We start from the raw sequence: 26636 nt of genomic DNA, 5'->3' as shown, positions 1-26636 counted from the left end.
AAGGTTCAAACTCCAACACAAAGTGAAAGTCAATTCTTAACTATAACCTAAATAGTGCATACTCAATGAAATTTCTTTAGAAGATATCGTAGGACTATATCCAGGAACAATATGGATTAGTGTTTCCATGAAAATAGCCTCAGTAGATTAATCATTGGCAAATGCAGAGTGAGTATGGTTTTAAGCCACTTTTAGCAATATTCTAGCAACAACATAGTGGACAGAAGAAATGGGTTTTACGTAATATACCCATGGGAAGAGACGAACCCGGGCCTTCGGCGTGATGAGTCAACGCTTTAACCACTTAGCTACACCACCCCTAACCCCCACATCCCCCACCCCTCTCACCCCCCACATACAATTTCCCCGAGAAGGTCCGGGTTAGAATTGGTCTTCAGCAACCAATGCTGGTCGTAAGAGGCGAATAACGGGACTTGGCTTGCTGACTTGGTTGATGCATGCCATCGTGTCCCAACGCCTTAGATCTTGATTGGTTTGCCTGGTCCAGATTCGACTGTATACAGAAGACCATCATATAGGTGTAATATTGCAGAGTTCGGCGTCAAACAACGAACAAACAGACCTGCAAGTTTCAATTATTGGATCGCAGATCTAGATAATTATGTTTATAAGGCACATAGGTGCATGTGCATTACATTATATTAGATAAACTGTGGATTATTTGAGTTGATAATTTATTTAAATATAACTCAATTTCTTGATTTGTAAATAGGCCTAATGTCATGTTTATATAATTAAATTGTCGCTGTGTTCATTATAATTCGTGCATTCTGATAAGCTGATTCTGATAGGCTAAGCGGTTTCATACAGTTTGCACATCGGTTTTTCGTCCCATACCTCAATGAACCGAATAAATCACAGTCAATCCTTAAATAAATAAATATGTTACACTTATTATGTTCCCATTTCATTTTTTTATTTATTATGCAAATTTATTTTACCATGCTGTTCACAATTGTGTGCCGTGGGAGTTTGTAAATAATGATCTTTTTCCTGCATTTCTCGCTTATTCTTCCTATCGTAGATACAGGGTGCAAGAGATTATAGTCTCCGATCTCGTTGTGCAGGGTTGCGTCCCTGATCCGTTTCGAATCCCTGTTTCTCCCCGACTATGACCCTTGGTCTGTCAGTATCATAACCGTGATTTTTATATTCACGAAAATGGTAAATATTTATGTTCGGTGTCACAATAAACTCTCCATCACACCATGTGTCAAGTTTTGTCAAATTCCAACTAAAAACAATGAAATCCAAATTTCTTGTGTTTTAAGCTGAGTTTCATTATGTGACGTCCAGTGACCTTGAACCTACAATGTATGTGGAGGTCACATATTTATTAATGCATTCAAGACATCGATCTTGACATCATGGATAGTGTTTCCTCCAATTTCAATCATAATACTTAAATCACTGAGTGATATTGGCCTTCAATGTTATCAAAAATGAATGTAAGAAACAGTTCCAAACTGTATGATGGAGGAACACCAGGCACCTCTTGTAAGCTGTGGGTGAAAAAACAGATATGGCAGTTGCAGAAATCAAATGTGAGGCACCACATCAAGTAGCTTACACTTATAATTAAGAAATAAACATACTTTGTTTTCAATGTAGAGCTAGGTTAATTGCCTGTAGATTTAACCGCGCTAAATTGAATTTGGAACCGAATGCGCAGCGTGAGGTTTCAAATGTTACATTTAGCACTGAATACATACTTTTAAAAAAACGGTATGTTCATCTCCATTCTGCCATTACTAAACAAAACGCGAACTCTTGGGTGTTAGCAAATATATTGAGTGAAGCGGCGTGGGTTGAGTCCAGTGTTTTGAGTGGGTCACTGGGTTGTCAATCACTGACAACAGGCTTTGAAACATAATATGCTAAATCTGTTTGTTTGCCCTGCAATGATTCCCTCGAACAATATTTGAAGGTTTACTCTCTACACCAACTCCATCAGTAAACCCCTCAATCTTTGCACACAACCCATCTCTACACCTTGCCCCGTCTCCACGTATCTCCATCTCTCCACAACTGCTTATATACACCTCCATCTCTACACCTTGCCCCGTCTCCACGTATCTCCATCTCTCCACAACTGCTTATATACACCTCCATCTCTACACCTTGCCCCGTCTCCACGTATCTCCATCTCTCCACAACTCCTTATATACACCTCCATCTCTACACCTTGCCCCGTCTCCACGTATCTCCATCTCTCCACAACTCCTTATATACACCTCCATCTCTACACCTTGCCCCGTCTCCACGTATCTCCATCTCTCCACAACTCCTTATATACACCTCCATCTCTACACCTTGCCCCGTCTCCACGTATCTCCATCTCTCTACAACTCCTTATATACATCTCCATCTCTACACCTTGCCCCGTCTCCACGTATCTCCATCTCTCCACAACTCCTTATATACACCTCCATCTCTACACCTTGCCCCGTCTCCACGTATCTCCATCTCTCCACAACTCCTTATATACACCTCCATCTCTACACCTTGCCCCGTCTCCACGTATCTCCATCTCTCCACAACTCCTTATATACATCTCCATCTCTACACCTTGCCCCGTCTCCACGTATCTCCATCTCTCCACAACTCCTTATATACATCTCCATCTCTACACCTTGCCCCGTCTCCACGTATCTCCATCTCTCCACAACTCCTTATATACATCTCCATCTCTACACCTTGCCCCGTCTCCACGTATCTCCATCTCTCCACAACTCCTTACATACATCTCCATCTCTACACCTTGCCCCGTCTCCACGTATCTCCATCTCTCCACAACTCCTTACATACACCTCCATCTCTACACCTTGCCCCGTCTCCACGTATCTCCATCTCTCCACAACTCCTTATATACACCTCCATCTCTACACCTTGCCCCGTCTCCACGTATCTCCATCTCTCCACAACTCCTTACATACATCTCCATCTCTACACCTTGCCCCGTCTCCACGTATCTCCATCTCTCCACAACTCCTTATATACATCTCCATCTCTACACCTTGCCCCGTCTCCACGTATCTCCATCTCTCCACAACTCCTTACATACACCTCCATCTCTACACCTTGCCCCGTCTCCACGTATCTCCATCTCTCCACAACTCCTTATATACATCTCCATCTCTACACCTTGCCCCGTCTCCACGTATCTCCATCTCTCCACAACTCCTTATATACATCTCCATCTCTACACCTTGCCCCGTCTCCACGTATCTCCATCTCTCCACAACTCCTTATATACACCTCCATCTCTACACCTTGCCCCGTCTCCACGTATCTCCATCTCTCCACAACTCCTTATATACACCTCCATCTCTACACCTTGCCCCGTCTCCACGTATCTCCATCTCTCCCACAACTCCTTATATACACCTCCATCTCTACACCTTGCCCCGTCTCCACGTATCTCCATCTCTCCACAACTCCTTATATACACCTCCATCTCTACACCTTGCCCCGTCTCCACGTATCTCCATCTCTCCACAACTCCTTATATACATCTCCATCTCTACACCTTGCCCCGTCTCCACGTATCTCCATCTCTCTACAACTCCTTATATACATCTCCATCTCTACACCTTGCCCCGTCTCCACGTATCTCCAACTCTCCACAACTCCTTATATACACCTCCATCTCTACACCTTGCCCCGTCTCCACGTATCTCCATCTCTCCACAACTCCTTACATACATCTCCATCCCTACACCCCTGTTGAACTGGCTACATGAGTTCTGGAACAATCCCGAGAAGCATATAGGGAAGACTGACAAATGTTCAACAGGAAAGACCTGATCATTCTTTATGGTAATTCCTAATTAAGTCACTTGATTGTCAGGTTTGTTTACAGGCCGCCGTCGCATGTCAAGCATACTGCTGTGCGGCGTCAGGTAATAAATACTATTGTATGCACAATATGTGAACAGCGGGAGCTACCGATGGGGCAGGACATGATGACCCTTTTCGAGAATACTCGGTGTCATCAGTGATCTTCAGTGGTCCATTCATACTATTTTCACAGCTATTTTACCCTTTTCGCAAAATGGAATGTGTTTCGTTGGACAAACAAGACTGCTTACTCTCTTGTATTGAAATTTTATATTTATCAAATGAAAGTACAAACACATTTATAGATAGTGTATGGAGAGAGATGAAACCACACATATAAACGAAGCTAATCAACAACAATGAATGCTATTCTCTGAGCGTCAAGACAAAAAGTAACATCCCCCCCCCCCCCAAATTTTAACACCAAGAATGCACAACATCTCTAAATCATACAACCATGTCTGAATGATGAGATCTGATTGGTTCACGTGATTTTGATAAAATACGATATATCCTGCCTTGGATGGAAATAAAATTCTCAGCGAGAGAATATAACCCTTATACTCCGCCACGAAGAAAACAGGCTGCACGTGGATTTTCTCAGCGGGAGAATAAATCCCTTATACCCTCTTCGAAGCAATTAGCCGCACGTCTTATACCGAGTTAATGAAGGTCACACGACATAGCACACTTTAAGCCCAGCCTTAACAGCTGTTTTCTATCAATCTTGAATTTGTTTTAACCTCTCCTACAACGTCATATTAAAACATATCGGTAAGATTAATTCGTTGTAGCAGTATCACTCGGGGTAGCCTCTAGCTCGTGGTATAAAACCTACCGCGGGATACTGCAACACCTTTTTTTGTCCAAAGCGTCTTCAACATCAGCAGATGTTATCACTATAGTTACTGAAGAAGAGAGGATTTTATCTAGAAATTTAATCTTGACCAGTTCAAATGTTATAAGTATTTCACAAAAGAAGAAAAATATGTATGGACAGACAGACAGACATAGGATGTCCAGACAGAATGTATAGGACACATTCAGAAAGCTAATCGATAAAAATCGTCGATATATCGGTGTTTCTCTAAGCACTGCTACTCCTTGAAATATAGAGCTGATGCTGTCCGCCCATCAACAACATACGTAGAATACGGTAGTTCGGTCCGGCCTGTCAGTCTTACTCTCCACGTGGCATGTCGGGGTACCCCCGTCGTCTGAAAGTATTAAAAGTGAAAGGTAGTACTTAAGTTAGAGCAAATGGAGGATTCCAGAAGCGAGTATTTTGTAGTGCTCTGACTTCTAGGTAATGCATGGTTATGATTGTACCTGCTATATATGAGCCTCGTGCTTCTTTCCATGGATTGCGTCCTCCACAACCAGTGAGGGTGAAGCCGTCAGGACAAGTCGCCTTCAGCAGTCCGCTCACAGGTTGAGGCTTTGCAGAGTGTACACTACACGAGAGACCCGGAGCTCGGCAGCAGGTGGCATAGGAATACACGCCTGAAATAAGAACACACCCCTGCAATGACATTGTAATTGTTCATTAATTATAGTAATTGTTCATGAATTATAGAAATTGTTCATGAATTATAGTAATTGTTCATGAATTATAGTAATTGGTCATGAAAGCATTGCAATTGGTCATTTAATTATGGTAACTTCATAACATTTCATATGGAATGTATATATTTCTACAATCGTGACGTATAGTATGACTCTATATTATCGTGGGCTCTATATCATCTCAGTCAGTTGGAAATATAAATATGTTTCCTAAATGAATTTCGGAATCGGTCTATAAATATGTTCTACCAAGAATGGCACTCCACTTTAGAGGATAGTTCACGTTATGAATATTACAAAACTTTCAAGACTTTACTTCAACCAGAAATATATTTATCAGTACTCACTACGGAAAACTTAAGAAAATAGTTAATTAAATATCGACTTGGTTTGCTAGACCTATTTGTAAATGAAGGAAGAAAACTGTCCATTGAAAAAATGAAAAGAATTTGTCCATTGTGTAATCTAGATATAGAAAATGAAATTCATTTTGTGTTTGCCTGTCTATTTTACAATGATCTCCGAAAGAAATATATAAAAGGTTATTTAATAGCAATGTCACCGATAAACGCCTTTGTAGTTATGCTGACGGCAAAGAACGAATCAAATATATTAAATCTTTCTCTTTATATTAAGCATGCATGAATTAATCAAACAACGTGTATATCCCAATGTGTAACATATATAATTGGATCTACATGCTTAACTCTTTCTTGTATATGGGCCGGTGGCCTTTTGTACAATAAACTTCTTTGACTTGACTATTATCGCGGTATCGGTAAATCTCGTAATCCACACACCCTGTCGACTGTTTCGCATGATCGAATACAAGACACGTTGCGGTATGTCACGGCTATTCGCAAGTACACACATTAACTTTTTTATGATAGTTTCTGGAATAATTTTGAAGTGCAATTACCCCTACCTACATTCGAAATTGATTAGAAAAGAACCCATTGGTTTAGACGAAGTCCCTTGACCGAACCTAGGTCGTATGCATAATGCTTAGGCATAAACCAAAACAGGAAGTGATGTAAACCACACAATCCACACGTATCACACCACAAAAAAGCCATACCGCGGTAACAAAGAGTTGCCCGCCCTTGATTCGCTAATGACAGGTACTTTGTTTACCGAACTCGATAAAGAAAATCAGCATCGATCAATCCTAATTGATGTGTCATAAAAGTTGAACAAAGACCAACACATATTTTGCGTATGGCATATTTAATAAGTTTGTAAGCGTGCGCCATTACGATCCATTATAAATTAACTACCGCGATAATATAGCGTACCATCATACCAGCTGCTGGTCCAAACTACAAATAGAAGCTAATTAAGTGATACAATGATCGTGATTCCTTGTGACATAACTAGTTACGTGTTTCTTTTTATCATATGGCCAGTTAAGATTCGTTGTAGCATATGCCCTCAGCACCAACGCCGCCCTCAGCTATATGACGGCGGTCTGTAAATATTCGAGTCTGGACCAGACAATCCTAGTGATTGGCATCATGAGCATCGATCCACACAATTGGGATACAATGACATGCATCAACCAAGTCAGCGAGCCACCCGATCCCGTTAGTCGCCTCTTACGACAAGCATAGTCACCTTTTACTTCAAGCATGGGTTGCTGAAGACCTATTCTACCCCGGATCTTCTCGGGTCCACAGTCGCAAGAGGCGACTAAGTTGTGGACTTGTGGGGATTCCAGGTTAGAATTGGTCCAAAGGAGCCTATGCTTAATGGATCGGGTAAGTGGTCAGGCTCAGATACGATGGCGTGTTAACCTACCCGACGGCGTGGAGCGTTGCTCATAATATCAATAACTGGATTGTCTGTATTGTCGATTAAATAAATGTTGTCGACATATAGCACGAATAATACCGAATGCGGCGTTAAACAACAAACATACACGTACGTACGTACGCACGCACGCACGCACGCACACGCACACAAAGAAACACGTGCGTTGCTTTTTTTACCTGTAACTGAGGAACTCCCGGCGTATGCACGGCAGTAACTGGGGTTGATCCTTACGCCATCCAGATAACCATTAGGCTGATGCACACCACATCCTGATAAAAGTAGACATGCTGGATAGTTCATAGCGTAGTGGACATAGTACATAAGGCATACTTAATTAGGAAACCAGATTAACATGAGAGGATTTTAGTGTGTGGTGGATATGGTGCGGATAATAGACACAGTCCGTTTAGTCAGGTTCAGTGTGGCTCAATGTTGTTAAAGAATCGGTTTGTGTGGTGCATATCCTTGCATATTTTTCCTTTCGTTTATGTTTCCATAAATCTAATTTATACAAGGCCACGCCCACAAGCGAACTACTGTTTCCTTATTGGCTGAACATTGTGTGGGAGGGGCTTGTTTTGCGTTTCTGCACTGAACAATGTCACTGGTTTCGTACAGTTGTCTGCCGCCTTTTGTGTTAATGATTCAGTAAGGAGTCTGAAAAGGTTATTATTATTGACGTACACTAGACGTTCATTCCCCTTACACGCATGGGCAACGCGTTACGCAACCAGTGTGCATCGGGTTGGTCACGCGTGTGATACCCGCGTGCAACGCGTTGCACACGGGTGTGCACCCCGTCCGCCACTCGTGTGCAACGCGTGACACACTCATTAGAGGGGGAACAAACTTTTGACCAAAGGAGGACCCGTCTTAAGCTGAACCTGGAGGTGGTAACAAGGAGAGAAAATTTTGTTATCCTAACGAAAAATGATAATGCACATGTATTTCCTAATGTCTCCTTTCTTTATGTGATTTTGTGGGGATAACACGAATACTGTTGTGATCAAATAGATGTGTTTTGTTTTATACGACCATTGCTAAATCCGATGGTGTTAAGAGAATACATGGTCCTGGAACATGTTATTGCAATTGAAATGCTTTTATTGTGATTTGACATTAACCGTCTGTAGTACGACTTTCAGTGATAATATGTATGAGGTTTGGCGGCGCATTGTTTTTATTGGACCCTAATTACTTTATGATGACTTGGACTCTTTATCACAGCTCCATAGCCGTGAGGCTGGAAAAGAGCAGCATGTAATTAATGAGGGTGGGTTAGTTATATCATTGAGGATACACTTGAGGGAGAGAATACTAATTACCGTACTACAGGAAGAGACCTGTAGACGTAAGCGCGGGGTTGTGTTTTAGCTGGCCGTTCGATAATGGCCGCCAGGAGAAGTGAGCTTTGACTGCGTCATCTAAAATAAATAATAAGATACAGCAGTGTTATTTTCACGGTCTGTTGAATAAACTCCCAGTGCAAAGGTCAATGTATCTTCTACTTGATCCTTGATACATCATTTTGGCATTCACAATATATAGTATTTCAACGTACAAAAGAGCACTGATCTAAAGCAATTCCGCGGGAGTAGTTGTTACCTGTGCATTACTGTATTTTCACAGTGAGTACCCGGATGATATAGCAGAAATCTAGACTTGTTCGCGACCTGTGCTCGCCATTCGTAAGCGCATTTTTATTGAAAGTAGAAGGACATATGGTAACACTGATCAACAAAAATGAAATACAGTTTTTGAAATGTAGGTATATTTGTGGGAGCATCGGTAATGGTGATGCAGTTTTGATAAGTCACTTGCTTGGTAATTGTGCGATCTTCGTGTACACTATTTTGACTTGCAACACAAAGTAAATATTTCATCTGCACATTGCTTATTTTACCGTGTATATATGTTTACATTCAAAATGTAAACAGATTTCACTAAGGAAATGTATTAAACGCCTAAATATTCAGTTTATTTTACAAATTAACTGAAAAATATGTCCATCTTTATTAATATGATAACGAATTCCAAATATTTGTTTATGTTTAATATCATCACCAAGTACAGTTCTGTATTGTTTGGCTTCTTTTCTTAGCATAATTAATATATTGTGATGTGTTTAAGCTCTTTTGGTCGTCTTTATCATTTTTAGTCAGTCGGTTAAATAAATGAATGGATTATTCAGTCAATTTGTAAAATGACTGAAATATTTAGATATTTAATAAATTGCCTGAGTGAATCATATTTTACACATTGACTGTAACATATACACGCTTACAAAAGAAAATACTTGTGAAAACAACGTCTATCGCGCATCGAAAAACTTCCCAACCAAACGGAAAGGAACAAGAATGATTCTGTTCAAAGCTGCAGCGAATGAATGAAAACAAAATGCAAATATCATTATTACAACCTACCAAAGTTATAATGTATCCGGGAATATCAACATAAAGGAACAATATCCATTGCGTCTGCAGCTGTACAAAAATACTTATTCGATGTCAAATGTCTATGTGAGAATCAAATACTTTAATAATAATTATTTGGAAACAATATTTGGAATATATATGAAATATATTTAAATATATCGTTTTTAAACGTTATTCAAATGTATCGAATATTATAACCCGTGTCTGTTTCTTAACTGATCACTTAGTTTGTTTCAATTGTTTCACATAGGTGCCAAGTTAGCTGAGAAAGCCCACGTGACAACTATTTTTATAATGTCCACGGTTCTTAAAAACATACATTGAGTTAGATAACAATGAACAACCAGTCAGTGTATTATCGGTTACCCTTTGAACAAAGTATGTTGTTTTTACATCTGTACTTCACGCTATGATATGAGTGTATTCCCTAGGTTTAGTAACCCTACCTTCACATGTAAACACTTACTTTTGACATATCCACTGTGCAAGATAACAGTAATTAATCAATCAACGTATTTCCTGTTGATCCTTTGATGTCTGGGAATGATCAGTTGATTTACAAAAAAAGTAAATCAACTGATCATACATCTCTTGCTGGGCTGCCACGTGCATAATTCACATTCCACCTCACTTCAAACCTGGATTTAGATTAAATAATTACCCCAGGTACAAGAAAGAACAAATTTGAACCTTTATCCGGTAATCTGAGAGGTGCTACAACTGAGTATACATAATATAAATTCATTAACTGAGCAGCATGTGAATTACGACAAATACAGAAGTGTAGGGTTATACCAGAAAATGTGGATGACAACAAGGGAGTAGTAATTGTATCATCCACGCAATCCGAAATCCGCAAATGCTTTCACTCAGGGATACTTTTTTGTATCAAACTGTAACAATCAGGGGTATTTCCAAATAACGACATCCGATGAGCTTTCGCCGTTATTTGTCTGTTTGTTTAGGCTGAAGAAATTAATTACCATGCGCCCTTTGTTGAAATCTTCATAGATCACGGGTAACCAATCAGTTTTCAAAAATGCGTAAGTTTATTTAGCTGTCCTTGCAGACTGGTAGCCCAGTCTCTTGTCACGCTCGGTTGCGTTAACGAGCAAACTGACTCACGGCAGCTAGTAAGCCCAAGCGGAAATCCAAAGGTCGTATTACCTGAAGAATCAACCTTCATTTGCGAAATATCTACTGCTCTTAAAATCAATATTTCTCCCAATACTAAAATTCAGAACTTTCTAACCAAGGATTACCAGTTGAAACTGGTCGATGGCTGAACATTCCCAGGGAAGACAGCCAGTGTCCACTCTGTGATTCTATCGCTGTGGGAGATGAATTGCATTATTCATTCCGATGTGAAGCTTTACACCAACGGCGATATGAACTCTTAAATAAGCAATATCTTAAGTTTCCAAACATTTAAGAAAATTATGACCACTAACAGTGTAAGAAATCTAAAAGGCCTATCTAAATTCCTTAACAATGTGTACAATACAATTGGTAAATTGTATTAGTATCCACGTATCCTATTTTTATTATTTTTGTTAAATTGTACATAATAAAAATTGTAGATAATTGTATGTCATGTTATTCTAAGAATAAATGAGTTTGCGTTTGAGTTCGACACCCGAGAAGAAGCCAGAGATTAGTGCTCCTTTTTGAATAGTTTACAATCATGTGTTTTAGGGTTAGCTGTGTTGGCTTAAACGTATTTTTATTTCAAAAGAAATCTGGATCGGTAAACAAGCAAAACTTGCTTATGTAATACCTCTCCAGGTAACAACTTAACAACAGCTGGATATATATATATAAGAGAGTGATGAACATAAACATACAAAATGCACAAATGAAATACACGAAGCCAGTACACTGAAGCAAGTGGTGTCTGTGAAATAAGGTAATGCAGTTTTCCTTTAATACTACATGCATAAAATTAAGCTACTCAAACCTTTTGCTTTTGACAATGATGTCATGAACTGATTTAAGAAGAGTCATGTTTGTAGAACTGCTCAACTACTGCCATGTAATATCATGTTTAGACCATACCCATGTGTGTAGAAATACACAGTGTTTCTGATATTATCGTATTTTTTAACAGTTATAGAAAAAGTGAATTGCATCTTCAAGGTGATATCCACAAGTGCAGTCTGGTATGTCTGATACATGTCGTCTAAACTTATCAGCGTTTAAGTCACTGCAGCCGAGCCTAAGGCGACAGTGGACAATTTGGCATGATCTATGAAAATATTTGAAGTCAAAATTATTAATAATTGCATCAGAACGATTAATTAAGGATTTGATTTCTTTTAATGAGCGAGCATTAGTTACTTCATCGGATAGAGGGTTCCGCAGGTTGATCATATCCAGAAGAAATGATAATAAGCATAGGTCTGTGTTCTACATTTGATTGTTTGTATGTTGAATCTTTTTCTAAGGTTATATTTGCTGTTATCAGAGAATTGAATATACACTTTTCAAATATTTTGGCTAAGCAACTTGTGAGTGCTACAGGTCTATGATTTTGGCATTCATGTTCATCGCTGACACTGACACCGCATCAGCCCGGCAGTGGACTTGACACAGTTATTTGCGCACTGATTATATAACTCCTACAGACAGGTGGGGTGGTTGTTCAAAGCGAAACGGACGACCCCGTCTGTTATCTAATAAATGCTGTGCGGCGCCTTTGATCTTGCCTCCAACCATACACCTTATAGTAGTAAACGACGATCAGGATGGCCTGGAAATAAACACAATTCTGTCTGCCCAGTGTATCCACAATTAACTAGAATGCTTCATATCTACAAATATATATAGAGAAAATTGCATCAGTGTGGTTTATCATGTACAATGCTTTCTTACGCTTGGTGAGGCAGACTGAAATTGAACATTAGGATAACGTCAGCAGGGATAAAAGAGGTCATACCAAAGAACTTTATTTACTAGTGGAAAAATCAGACATTCCGATCAACCACTACAAGCCCCGGCCGGATCTCAAGGTTGACCAGATCAACACCCCAAAGGAATATCTCTACGCCAAACAAGGAGTCCCTTTCGTCATGGTGCACAAGAAGGGGGGACAGGACATCGAGTACGACATCACAAACTCCACAGACTTGTACCACTTCTTCCAGAGTAGTGGCGTACCGACCTCAAACCACTTCGTCGCCAATACCGCCGCCCTCCTTGCCAAGAGTCTCTACCAGAATCCCGACCCCCAGGATGAGAAGCTGACCAAGAGACTACTACAAGGACTAAACTTAATTTTTTAAAATTTTTTTTTTTTTGGGGGGGGGTGGGGGGGTGGGGGGGTGTTTGCACTTCTTTATTTAATCATTACGCTTTTTTACCCTAATAGTATAAGTGCTTCACCGTGTGCGAGATAGGCTAAAGTCGGAAAGCGCACGTTAAATCTCCGAGGTACCTATCTACCAGAACTTTATTTGCTGTTCTGGTCATACATAAATATATGTAAGTTACGTACATTGGGAGGCTAGATTATTTACAGCTTACAGCAATATAGTGCAAATATTATGTTCAATAAAAGAAAACGTTGATAGATCTATAACACACTTTTTGTACTTTTAAACAAACTGTGGACTTTTAAGACATTTTCGCTTATTGTAATAACATCTAGCTAACCAATCATGTCTATCTATGAAATCTACAAGCATAGTTGCTGTCAAACCTAAAAAACATATACAGGGAGGTAAGTTTTGACTTGCCAAGCACCTTAAGGTGAGTTTACTTTTAAACTGTCAAAAGCTATTGTCCCTTCAATACTAGTATAAGTCTGGAAGCTGTCTCTCGGACTGTTATGAGTTGTGATGTATTTTATGATATAAATGGGGAATGTTCAAATTAGTTACTGTCATTTAATCCAACGTTCTAACTGTCAACTGTCTCAACAGGATCATAGGTTTGGTTATATATCTCCTCCCTGTCTCTATGTCTTAAGTTGTTAATCGGTAACTGCGGTCCAAATGTATCAACTTATTCGTCTATTGTTGCAAACTTGACTGATTTAAACATATCTTATTGATCATGAACTACTCAGTCAGTCAAGCACCTGTATCAGAAATGTAAAACCAGCCATGTTTCATGTAGTCCCAATATCACTGAAAAATGCCGATGTAACGTGACATATAAATTTACTCACAGACAATATATTTTTCGTGAGAGTGAAGCACAATTTTATTAAAGTTTTATTAACAATTTCATAAACTATAATAATATTAATATTAAAATTCATCATCACTTGCCAAGTTTATGAAAATGTCCCCATTTGGGAGATGTCACATATAAACAAGGATTCGAACTAAATTTGATCGTCTTTGACACTGAGGTTTATCCCCATTTTGCCAGCAAACTGCAGAAGATTAATAGCGAGTGAGTGAGCATCGTTTCTATGTTTATACAAGAAAAGATGTCATGCCAAAAACGCTCACAGTAGTTAGTGAGTAAACTCACGACCTGTCATGACCTGGTTGAGTGACTTCCTCCAATCAACATGAAAGGATTACCCACAGAGAAAGAAAGGATTAAAGTCACCCATAAATCTTCTCCTAACGTAGTACTCCAACTTCTAAATGCCTCTCAAAGAAGGATTAAAATCCTAAAGATATCCTATCTACGTGGTATAGGTACTCACAACCTCTAATAATAAACTGTTACGTTTGGTATCCCCAGCAATACTCACCATGGTCATTGGGCAAATGTAAAAACCACAAACCCTAACGAGATTCTGTCAACATGGTCACACCCGGTGATTGTGAAGATCTCAAATTCTTTCAACTGTCAGACAGCATGGCTGTTCATATTCATTTACAACATCCTCTTATAATTAGTATAAAAGTGTCCCACACAAAACCTTCTTTTATTTATTCTTTCAAAATACAACACAGAAAGTGGGGTGTGGGGAAATGGCACATATTCCTACGTGAAATAATGAGACATTAGTAATGGTGACGGCTATATCATAATTGTATTGTCTAAAGCATAAATTTGGCGAACGAAAAACGTTATATTTGCAATCAGATGGAATGACTCGTGTGGGCAAATGAATATGTTCACAATCCACAAACAATCATTTTATTAATGGCGAACATTTACCAACCCGCGACAATCGTGTCAACACGGGGGTTCCCCTAGCAATAAACTCGCATCTAAATTCACTACTGTTCTACTGTCGGCTAGCCACAATGGCTAGACTGGACCCTAGTGGAATGGTTCATGCCATAAAAGTCTAGCAACCGAACACTAATTAAGAATGGCCGACCTTGTATTTACGGTCTGGTGAGCACAGCTCAATGGCCGCTCATTAACTCAAATTTCACATCTCACTGTTTTGTTTTATCTCACTATTCATTTGATAAATTTGTCAACTTCAACTGGAACCCGGTCCCGTGTTACACGCGTGGCACACGCGTGGCACACGCGTGTGCAACGGGTTGCACACGCGACGCACACCCGTTGCACACCCGTGTCCAACGGGTGCTCACCCCGTGTGCAACCCGTTGAGCACTCGTGTCACATGCGTGTAACACGCGTTCTCAACGCGTGTGAGGGGAATGAACTTTTAGGCAGTAGTGTATTTATCTATTAGATTTAACTTATATATTGCGTTGTGTTTACGGAGGTATTACACTTTAATAAACGCAAATAAATATCGAAGTAAGTTTTTCAATGGATCGGAAATATAGTTCAATACCCATGACTTGAAAGGACTTGAAACATTCCGACTGAACATGTGCATCATCGATGTTCTTAGATGGTCCATCAGTGAGGTATTCACAGTGTAGTCCGTCCTGTTTACAGCATCTAGCAGAGGCGTACTGTGCTGAGGCGCCAGCTATTCAGACATAAACATACAAATGCTACCATAGAATGGAAAACTTAAACAAGATGGACTGGTGCTGTTACCATTAGGACTTTAAACATAAAAAAATCTTTAAAAAAATTAACGAGACAACATCATACTGGCACACATGGAAATGGGCAAGACAAACTTTTTATTCATTGCCTAGAGTACACTTTAACGTAAAAGGATAGTGTACTCATGTGTGATCTTATATAACACATGCTTAAGGAACAGAGAAACAGACTTTATGTTCTCACTATTTGTAGTGTTTCTAGAAACAGATTCACCAATGACTGGTTATTAGTTATCTTGGTAGGAGGTGAATATTTCGGTTTTTAGTAGTGTGTACTTGTCACAAATGAATATGACAGGACACTCATCTCAAACAACTCTGATGTTACAATTTGTACATAATTAACTTTAATAGTTCATGGTTTTATCATTAGTACTCGACACCTGCCACATTTAAGACTTACTTGTGCTCGTTGTGTCAATTTGGCAGAAAGGAGTGTCCTTGACCATGACTATTTTGACGCCGTTGTTTTTGCCACTTGAAGTCTGTAAATATAGCAGTGTTGACGAGGTGAACCCACTTGTTAGTGTATGACTGACACCACTGTTGGCGTCCTTGGGTGTAAGAAGTATATACGTATGAAGTCGTTTTAGTCAAACTAACACCGGTAATGTCGATCCTCTAAAGTGATCCTTGGAGTGATGTTGGTTAAATAAAACCAGCTATACCAAGGCATGTCAGCTCGTTGTGAGAACGGTCTGTCAGAATGTCGATTTACTGATTGGTAAATAATAAAGGCGTTGCTGCAAATGATACTACACTGTCATTATACTATATCCATGCTCAATTATGTAGTGTATTATATCCTTTTCATTATAATAAATGCCTTAGACAGATTCGCCACAACATCATCGTTTCAGGATTGAAGTCACCTCTCCTCTTATGATCACGATCATAGAACAGAATTTCTCTCGCAGATGTTAATTTGATTGACAGCTAGTTCTATCTTAGTATCATTCGATTCTGGTTCCAAACGAAGAATTGGTGGGCATTGGATCCAGGTTTTATATGCCATGATGGAATGGAAATATGCACTGAGTAATCGAACATATATTGAAGTGAGCGAATGAAGTGGCTTTAACGCCCGCTTTGAACTGTAGTTCAGTTGTATCCCGACGCGCCAACCTGGTTAGGCAGAAAGATGTACTTGACCAGAAATAAAAGCAGTAGTAATAACGACGTAAAACACACGGTAGTACCACAGATTTTGAGGAACAGCCTATCAGCATCTCATCAGTCTCACAGGACACTGACATCAGACTGCCGGCCAGGGACATCCTGTCAGTACACGTCAACTTCGCCGGACCAGCAGACAGCGTCTTCGTCGTGATCCAGTTGGGGATGACTGCAACCAAAGATAGGTCATTCACAGATACTGTCAGCGATAGGTGTGTTGATGACGCAAGAACGCTCATTGGCCCTGTGCAGGTAGTTAATTATGACAACAATAGGCGTGAAGAACCGGGTAAGAATTCGTCTATGATTGTTGTTAGAGGCTTTTGAGGCACGGGATAAGGTGGTCATGGACATGATGAGATGGTCATGCCATGATATCAATCACTGGATTACCTAGACCAGACGGACATACAGACTGCCGTCATATAGCTGGAATATTGCTGAGTGCATGAAGCTAAAACATACATGTCAGTCGAGGCGTTAGAACTAAACGGGATAAAGATAAAGATGTTGAAGATAAAGAAGTTGAAGACAGATGATAAAGAAAACAATGATAAAGATAAAGATGTTATAGATAAAGATGTTGAAGATAAAGATGATAAAAAATAGACGATGAGGTGAGATGAAGAGATAATTCTGGATAACTTTTCCACCTTCTAATATGAGTTAGAAAAGATAGGTGTTGTTTCTTTCAATTGTTCCCTCATTTTATGCAATCCTTCAAGTGAACTGGAGGTTTGCAATGACATCACCAATTGGAAAATGTACCTTGGCAGTCCAACGATGTTGATGACCACTGTCCGTTTGCCTGACAGGTGATGGGGTCGTCCCCGCCATGGTTCCTGTAGCCAGCAGAACACGTGAAGGTCACCGTCGTGTTGAATGTGGTGTTCATCTGGATGCTTGGCTCTGCGTTGCTTCTTCTGGCAGGAATCCCACAATCCACAACTAAAACAATAATGCAGTTAACATTATCAACAATATTGATTTTGTTGCAATTGTAGCGTTGTAATCGTATCGTAGTTGTAATACATCAATATGATCTGTATCTATTACTTTATAAAGTTAAACAAGATAAAGATGATACAAATAAAGAAGTTGAAGATAAAGAAGTTGAAAACAGATGATAAAGATAAAAAAGATAAGGATAAAGATGTTATAGATAAAGATGTTGAAGATAAAGATGATAAAAAAAATAGACGATGAATTGAGTTGTTCAAAAAGATAATTCTGGATAACTTTTCCGCCTGCTAAAATGAGTTAGAAAAGATAGGTGTTGTTTCTTTCAATTGTTCCCTCATTTTATGCAATCCTTCAAGTGAACTGGAGGTTTGCAATGACATCACTATATGGAAAATGTACCTTGGCAGTCCAACGATGTTGATGACCACTGTCCGTTCGCCTGACAGGTGATGGTGTCGTCCCCGCCATGGTTCCTGTAGCCAGCAGAACACGTGAAGGTCACCGTCGTGTTGAATGTGGTGGTCATCTGGACGCTGGGCTCTGCGTTGCTTCTTCTGGCAGGAATCCCACAATCCACAACTAAAACAATAATGCAGTTAGCATTATCAACAATATTAATTTTGTTGCAATTGTAGCGTTGTAATTGTATCGTAGTTGTAATACATCAATATGACCTGTATCTATTACTTTATAAAGATAAACAAGATAAAGATGATACAAATATAGAAGATAAAGGGGATAAAGATAAAGATGTTGGAGATAAAGATGTTGGAGATAAAGATGTTGAAGATAAAAATGTTGGAGATAAAGATGTTGGAGATAAAGATGTTGAAGATAAAGATGTTGGAGATAAAGATGTTGGAGATAAAGATGTTGGAGATAAAGATGTTGAAGATAAAGATGTTGGAGATAAAGATGTTGAAGATAAAGATGTTGGAGATAAAGATGTTGAAGATAAAGATGTTGGAGATAAAGATGTTGGAGATAAAGATGTTGAAGATAAAGATGTTGGAGATAAAGATGTTGAAGATAAAGATGATAAAAAATAGACGATGAATTGAGATGTTCAAAGAGATAATTCTGGATAACTTTTCCACCTTCTAATATGAGTTAGAAAAGATAGGTGTTGTTTGTTTCAATTGTACCAAGATTAATTTCACATGAACCAATCAGATTTTATCATTCTGACATGGAGGCATGATAATGGCTTTTGTTTACCCCTACACTGACAACAGAAATCTAGATCATGTGTATTTGCTGTAGGGAAGCTCCATATTCTTCACATAAACACTGTCAGGGGGAATCTAGATCACATACAACGTCAGTAGGGACGACACTATTCGTCTATAATTATACATTCACAGTACTGAGGAATCTAGATCATGGATTTAGAGAAGATACATAGTCACGTGTGGTCACATATTACCTGGATCTTAATAATTTAATGCAAGCTCGGGCAAGTGCTTCTAGTGTATAATGTAGGCACTCAAATGAACTGGTTTGCGAGCATACTTTACTTCATCATCATCGACTTCATTTTCCGGCACATTATTCCATTCATCTTGACAAAAGTGCTATTTCATTGTTCACTAATGGTCTCCTAGAAATATTTTCAATTATTGACAAGACATATTCCGGGCCTCAAAGGTGACCCGCGCTGAGGGAAAATGTAAACGTATATATCAATATTTAAATGGCAACGTTTTTCCTGAACTGGTCATCTGTGAAGCCTGGTTTGGATACTGTGACTATTGTGTCCTGAGTGCTCTTCACCAACGAGTCAGACTCACAAACAGACGCACACATTGCTATTTCATGAAGATCAATTAAAAAGAGGGTATTCGTCACGTGAGAATAGCATTCTCTTTGATACCACTGTCTACTACTTTTATGGTCAAATAAATATCGAGCTGGCTGAACACGAACATATCACATATAAGTATATCAGAAATATAAAGGTTACCCTTATTGATAGCTGTGATGTACTGATGTTAATCTAGTGATTTTTACCTATACACAGCAGTCATGTTTACCTGTATATTACAGCAATGTTCACCTATAAACATTGGTAATGTTTACTGTACACTGTAGTGATGTTTACCTTTCACTGTAGTGATGCTTACCTGTACAATGTACGGGTGGCCCAGTCGTCTAAGGCGCCGCGATTCGCTGTGCAGAGTTGCGTCCCTTGGGCACGCCAGAAACCTATGATTGTGCGTTCGAATCCCGGTTCGCCCTGATTATGTTTCTAGGTTTGTCAGCACCAAATCCGTGCTCGTGGGTTTCACCGAAGTGGTAAACGTCTGAGACCTGCATCACTTTGGGATTTCCTCCCACATAAAGCTGACACGCCGCGATATGACTGGAATACTGTTAAAAGCGGCGTTAAACCCAACTCACTCACTCACTCACTCACTCATCGCTTCGGAACGAGCTTTCACTGTCACCGCTGGGTGAATAGAAAATATTATCCCTGACTGTTGGTATCACCACTGTATTTTTGTATTCGGTACCGACCACTGCCATCATGTTATATATTGCCATTGAATATTGTACTACCACTCTATTGTTCCTGCCTTTGTAATTGCTGTGCAGTAATTTGTATTGATTTGTACCCCTAGTTAATTTTTGTAATACATTTCTTGATTGTATACCGCTTGTTGGTTGTTTGTTGGTTTCACAGTAGGTTCTTTTACGTACAGATTTCTGGGTTAATTCCTTCAATTTGGGAATCGACAAGTAACAACTGTAGTAATGTTTACCTGTACACTGTATTTATGTTTACCTTTCACTGTAGTAATGATTACCTTTACACTGTAGCGATATTTACCTGCACACTTTAGTGATGTTTATCTGTACGCTCTGGAGATGTTTACCTGCACACTGAAGTGATTTACCTGTACAATGTAGTAATGTTTACCTGTACCCTGTAGTAATGTTTACCTGTACCCTGTAGTAATGTTTATCTGTACATCGTAGTAATGTTTACCTGTACCCTGTAGTAATGTTTACTGTACACTGTACTGATGTTTACCTATACCCTGTAGTAATGTTTATCTGTACATCGTAGAAATGTTTACCTGTACCCTGTAGTAATGTTTATCCGTACCCTGTAGTAATGCTTACCTGTACACTGTAGTAATGTTTACCTGTACACTGTAGTAATGTTTGCCTGTACACAGTAGTAATGTTTACCTGTACACAGTAGTAATGTTTACCTGTACACAGTAGTAATGTTTACCTGTACACAGTAGTAATGTTTACCTGTACCCTGTAGTAATGTTTACCTGTACACTGTAGTGATGTTTACCTCTACATCGTATTATGTTTACCTGCACACTGTAGTGTCGGAGGTGACCATTGCCCACTGTCCTGACAAACAGTGACCCCGCTGCCCCCTGTCTTGTTGTTACCAAGCTCACACGTGTACGCGCTCAATGCCCCCAAGTGGCTGTCCTTCCATCCTGTCTCTGCCATAACCAATGTAGGTCGCAGCGGGGGGCGGCCGCAATCGGATCCTGAGCACGATACCATAGTTATAGTACATGCCTCCGTTTATATATTATTATGCCACCAACTCAGAAAGAGAAAAACTTGACATAGGTATTTTGAAATACCGGAGCCCCGTTTAAAAACTCGCCAACCATGCAGATACCCAAACTGGTGGGTGAGGGGGAGGTCGTGGTAAGGGGTGAGAGAACATTCCTACGTATATCTCACACAACGTGGGTAGCATCCCTGCTCTCCTTGTCATGACCGCCAGTTTGACAATGGTATAACCCACCCAGTGGAACACCCATTTCGGCATTTAACCATCAGGTTGAATCAGGTTTTACAAAACATCAACATTTCCTTCATAAAAATAACATTTTCTAAATCTAAGATTGATGAGACTGAAATGTGGAAAGGTTGCGATCCAACGCAATTGATAGTCTTTTGGCGTGTGTTTGAGGTGTCCTCCAGTGTGTAAGACTACGACCTTACCTGACAAGCACACGTGGCCATCCCCCGACGCAGCAACAACACAGATCTGATCCTTTCTGCAAGGGCGACCTCGACAAGGGCTCGGTGACACCTGGAAGAAGAGATTCGCCAAGGATTCGTTTAATAATAAGATAAGTATGGTCTTATTAGCCTCTTGAATTTAACCTTGTGTAAGACCTATATAGATACCACTCTCCTATATTGTACTTGGTCCAGTAAGAATATCCATCACAACCACATTAGGTCTACACATCCGTGTCCCTTAATCCAATATTTCTCTGTATAACCCTAATATAGCAGGAATCTGATCATCCAGGTATTCTTGTAATGATACCACGCGGGTATATTTACAGGTTCTCATACAAGGTTTGATCCGGGTAATCACATAGAGTCTGATGCAAGATCTCATACGTGTATTCATACAACATATGATACAAGGTCTCATACGGGTATTCATACATCGTCTGGTACAAGGTCTCATACGGGTATTCATACATCGTCTAATGCAAGGTCTCATACGGGTATTTATACAGCATCTGATAAAGGTCTTATGCGGGTATTGTGGAGCGTCTGATGCAGGGTCTGATACGGGTATTTACACAGGGTCTTATAGAGGATCGGGTTCTGATACAGATCTGTCTCTAGAAGAAGCAAATGTATAATATGTTCATAGTATATACTCATATAGTATAACCGCTCAGACAATATATCATTCAGTATAAGACATCCGATCCAACATACATAAGATGTATAGGGTACAGTTTACGTTCATGGTTTCTTGTTTTTCTACAATTTGGGTTAATTGTTATAAATATGAGGAAGTGTCACATATATTATAGTTGCTATTGAATTTGTAAAGTTTAAGTATTTGTAAAGTGTATTATATGCGTTCGGCTCTATAACGTGCCTGGACATATACTTTATCGTAATGTTGGGGTAATGTTCTCAAAACATGCATTTCATTTTCAACATTAAAGAATGAACCTTTAGATTTACAAGGTATGGAAGGTATACCCCACCTTGTAACGATCAGTGTTGCAACTGCTTTAAAATAAGCATCTAAACAGCATAAATATCTCTCTACTTATTAGTGTGTTTGAACTGTTTATAACAGAACCATCATTATGAATCATTGACAGATGACTGCCATGACTGTTGTAAGGTATCTGATAACAATCTTATAAAGTTATTACATTACCAACTCCTTGTCTTTACCATGCATAGCCAAATCCATACCAAAACGTACATTTTTCACTTACTTCTCCAAGCTATACGCCCACTATAAAGCTTTGGTGTGGTAATATGGTACGGGAAAGCGGAACAGTTCTACACCGACATTTGAAGACCCTTGTAATGAAAACAGGTGAGGTGAAATAGGGTTTAACGTCGCGTCCAAGATTATTGCACTTATATAGCGACGTGCATGTACGTGTGTGTTTGTGTGTCTGCTTGTACTAGCCCGGACTGATGTCGATTTATAGTGCTAGCTCACTGAGATACCATGCCGCAGTTTAACATGAATACCCCACTCAGACACAGTATACTGACTCCGAGCCGACCAGTCCTTGTTTTAGCCCCTTAATGCCGAGCGCCAGACAGGGTAACAACAAGTACCATCTTTTAACATCTTTTGGTATGACGCGGTCGGAGATCGAACCCCGGACCTTCCGCTCTCTGAGCGGACGCTCTACCACTAGACCACGGAGGCGGTCGTAAACAGGTAACAAGTGGAATTTGCCACATTCACACAGGATCATGTCATTATATTATGTTTTAACACATCTTAAGAAACGGTCCCGACTGATACTATCAGCTCAAGCGGATATGGCGTAGAAAGTATGAAGATCATTAAACGTATGAGAAGAATGTCAGGTTCAACGTTATCTGTTCAAATGTATAGATTTGCCTCCAGCATGCAGAGGTATACCTGCACGAAAGACTCAAATAATAATTCGATTGACAAGACAATAATCGCATTTCACATCACTTTGGTCCGGGTCCAGTGTAAATCTGGTTACAGTAAACAAAGAGTTATTTTATCTTGTTTTGAATTCACCACACTGCAATAGTGTGCACATAATTCAATCAATCTTTGTTAAGGCACATGAGAGGCCATATGCCTATAGTACATATGACAGTACATTTAACTAATTATTTACAAATTTGGTTCCATAGAAAAGTGTGTCGTATATGAACATGGTCACATGTAGAAATTTCATAATATTTGGATCATTCGTATTGTATAACATCATGTTATTGTAACATTTCTTAGGGTAACTGAAAGAATTGAATTTAGGGAGATTCAGTCAGTACTTAATAATTTTAATCATTGAAATATGATTTCACATCTGTCACATTCGCCATAAACCATCAATCTAAATGTGTCGATGTTTGCACCAAGAAATCTTTTAAATGCATACAAGTGAAGTTTTTCGATTAAATTCAATGGTTTTAATTAATCCCCATGCTCCAACACGTATAGTAAAATTGGAATCATCTTAACATAAAAAATCTTATAGAATCACTTGTTACTTATATCACCAAGAATGTTTATGTTCGTCATTATACCAAATTAAATCTTCTTGACCACTTTTGCATGTACAGACCAATTTAGATGTTACTGAAATGAACACCCAAATATACACTTCCAAAAAAGAAAGAAACGCAAAAGGGATATTTTGGGCCATAAATTAGCGGACCAAGAACTGCAGTATGAGGCGTTTCATGTGTTATAATGCCAGTGACAAATTTCCCGGATCAAAATGATCACAACAAAGACATGCAAACCATTAGTCGGGAAACACGAACGATTCGGAAAACCGCACCAAGTGCATTAACAAAAGGGCCATGGAGCTGCACGTGCAGCAGCACTATGAACGGTATTAAATTGCAGGGTTTTTGATTGGCATCTGCGTCAATCGAACAGTGACAGTTCAACAACATGCCAAGATTAACGGAATTGCAAAGAAACAACGACCGCTTGCAGGCAGGGGAATCCCGATCAGCTGTAGCCAGGGTTGTCAATGAAGCGCCCAGCACCATCACAAGGCTATGGGATCAGGTTTCAACAGCATGGGTCGACACGTGATCGGCAAAGGTCGGGACGACCAAGAGTAACCACCCCAGCGTAAGATCGCTACATCCGACTGCGACAACTACGTGGACGACCACAGCCACATCAACCCCATCCCAAATACCCGGACTGCGCAGAATCTCCAACCAGACCGTACGAAACCGTTCAAGATCAGCAGGTCTACGAGCAAGACGTCCTGTTCGACGCGCCATATTGAGTCGACAACATCGTCAATAACGACTTCATTGGAGTCGTCAACACAGGATATGGCCTCAACTGCGATGGAGAGATGTCTGGTTCAGCGACGAATCAAGATTTCTCCTCCGTCAAGGGGATGGAAGAGGACGGGTCTACAGACGTCGGTGAGAACGTTACGCCAGACAATGCGTTCAGGAAGGGGACAGGACATCTTTCATAATGGCAGGAGAAGTTTGGTCCATATCCAGGGCAATTTTACGGGTCGACGATACATCAACGAATTTCTCCTACCACACGTCTTCCCAACTGCACCAAACGGCAACGGTGTATTCCAGCAGGAAAACGCTCGGCCGCATACAGCATGGATCACAAGAACCTGTCTACACAACAACAACGTTGATGTTTCCCCTGGCCCTCCAGATCCCTGGATCTCCAACAGTTTGTCTCAATACCTTGCACAGTTCCTCGTATAAATGTATTTTCCTACCTCACACAAATCTGGCTTTGCGTTTGTATTTTAGGAAGATATTTATAGTGCGTTGTTACATCCAAAGTTTCACATTTAAATGACCATTTCTAATATTTGGCAAATCTTCAACTATCTTTTGATACACTTATTTCAGTTTTTTCCATTTATCACAGTAACTTTCTTATACATCAGTTTGCTTTCACAAGTCATCAACTGTGCTTGAGAACACAATAATATCAACTGCAAATACTAAAAGAAAGAGTTGAACAACATCTGGATATAACTGAATACAGTTTGCACAATAGTTATGGATTTCTGATGCTAATTCATTTATAAAAATGGAAAAAAATAAACAGACTCAATACACTTAATTGCATTCAAACAAACTGGCTCCCACAGGAGATATCGCCTGGGTGAGATCAAGCGATATCTACATTCATTTTTGTATATATCGCTGCAATGAAATTGCATGACAATGCTTTGCAGACCATTGTGACTTCTTTGGTTACATGACGTCACAATCAAATGGAATCACAAAGGCTCTGCTACAGAATCGGTTAGCAATACTTTTTACACTAAGACACTGCTTATTAATGTCTACAACCTGAAAAAGTTCGAAGGGTGATATTCTCTATATACTGCATAATAAGTTCAACATTTATGCGTCTATGGGACACTGGAATTTAGCGTTTTTCCTTTTCACTCAGATACATGTCACAGCTACATGAAGGGCTGTACAACGTCATAGAATTCTTGAATCTTAAGATTACTTTAAAATTTTCAGTTATCATGTGTATGTTCATTGTATACATTATCAAATAACGTCAATAACTGTATCTCGTCACCTTATCTGCTGTGTCCTCCTGGGATAGGTTGTCACCATCAGGGTCCCTGATCTGTTCTGGCGCCGTGTACAGATGGCACTCGCGGAACTCGGCGTCATATTTTCGGGCCTGGCACCCACCAGTGACCACACAAATCGAGAGCACTGATGAAAATTGTTCACAATCATATTGGCAAACATCACACTGCCATCGGATGGGGGGGACTCGAACATCTCCATCCCTAGCCCGACACAGGAAACCACCCAACACAGGATCCACAACGCTGTCATCGAAGTCTCCATCACGCTTTGGTCGTTGAGGCGGAGATTTGAG

General features: G+C 39.8%; 1 pseudogene; it reads right to left on the bottom strand.

The window, feature by feature from the left end:
- Nucleotides 1-4995: 4995 nt before the first annotated feature.
- On the bottom strand, nt 4996-26536 carry LOC139456429 (E-selectin-like; annotated as a pseudogene).
- Nucleotides 26537-26636: the final 100 nt, after the last annotated feature.

Source organism: Haliotis cracherodii, unplaced genomic scaffold, assembly GCF_022045235.1.
Source record: "Haliotis cracherodii isolate W230 unplaced genomic scaffold, xgHalCrac1.p SCAF_1, whole genome shotgun sequence".
Taxonomy (NCBI): Eukaryota; Metazoa; Mollusca; class Gastropoda; order Lepetellida; family Haliotidae; genus Haliotis; species Haliotis cracherodii.
Note: the sequence above shows the minus strand (reverse complement) of the source record. Positions and strands in the feature narration are given on the sequence as shown.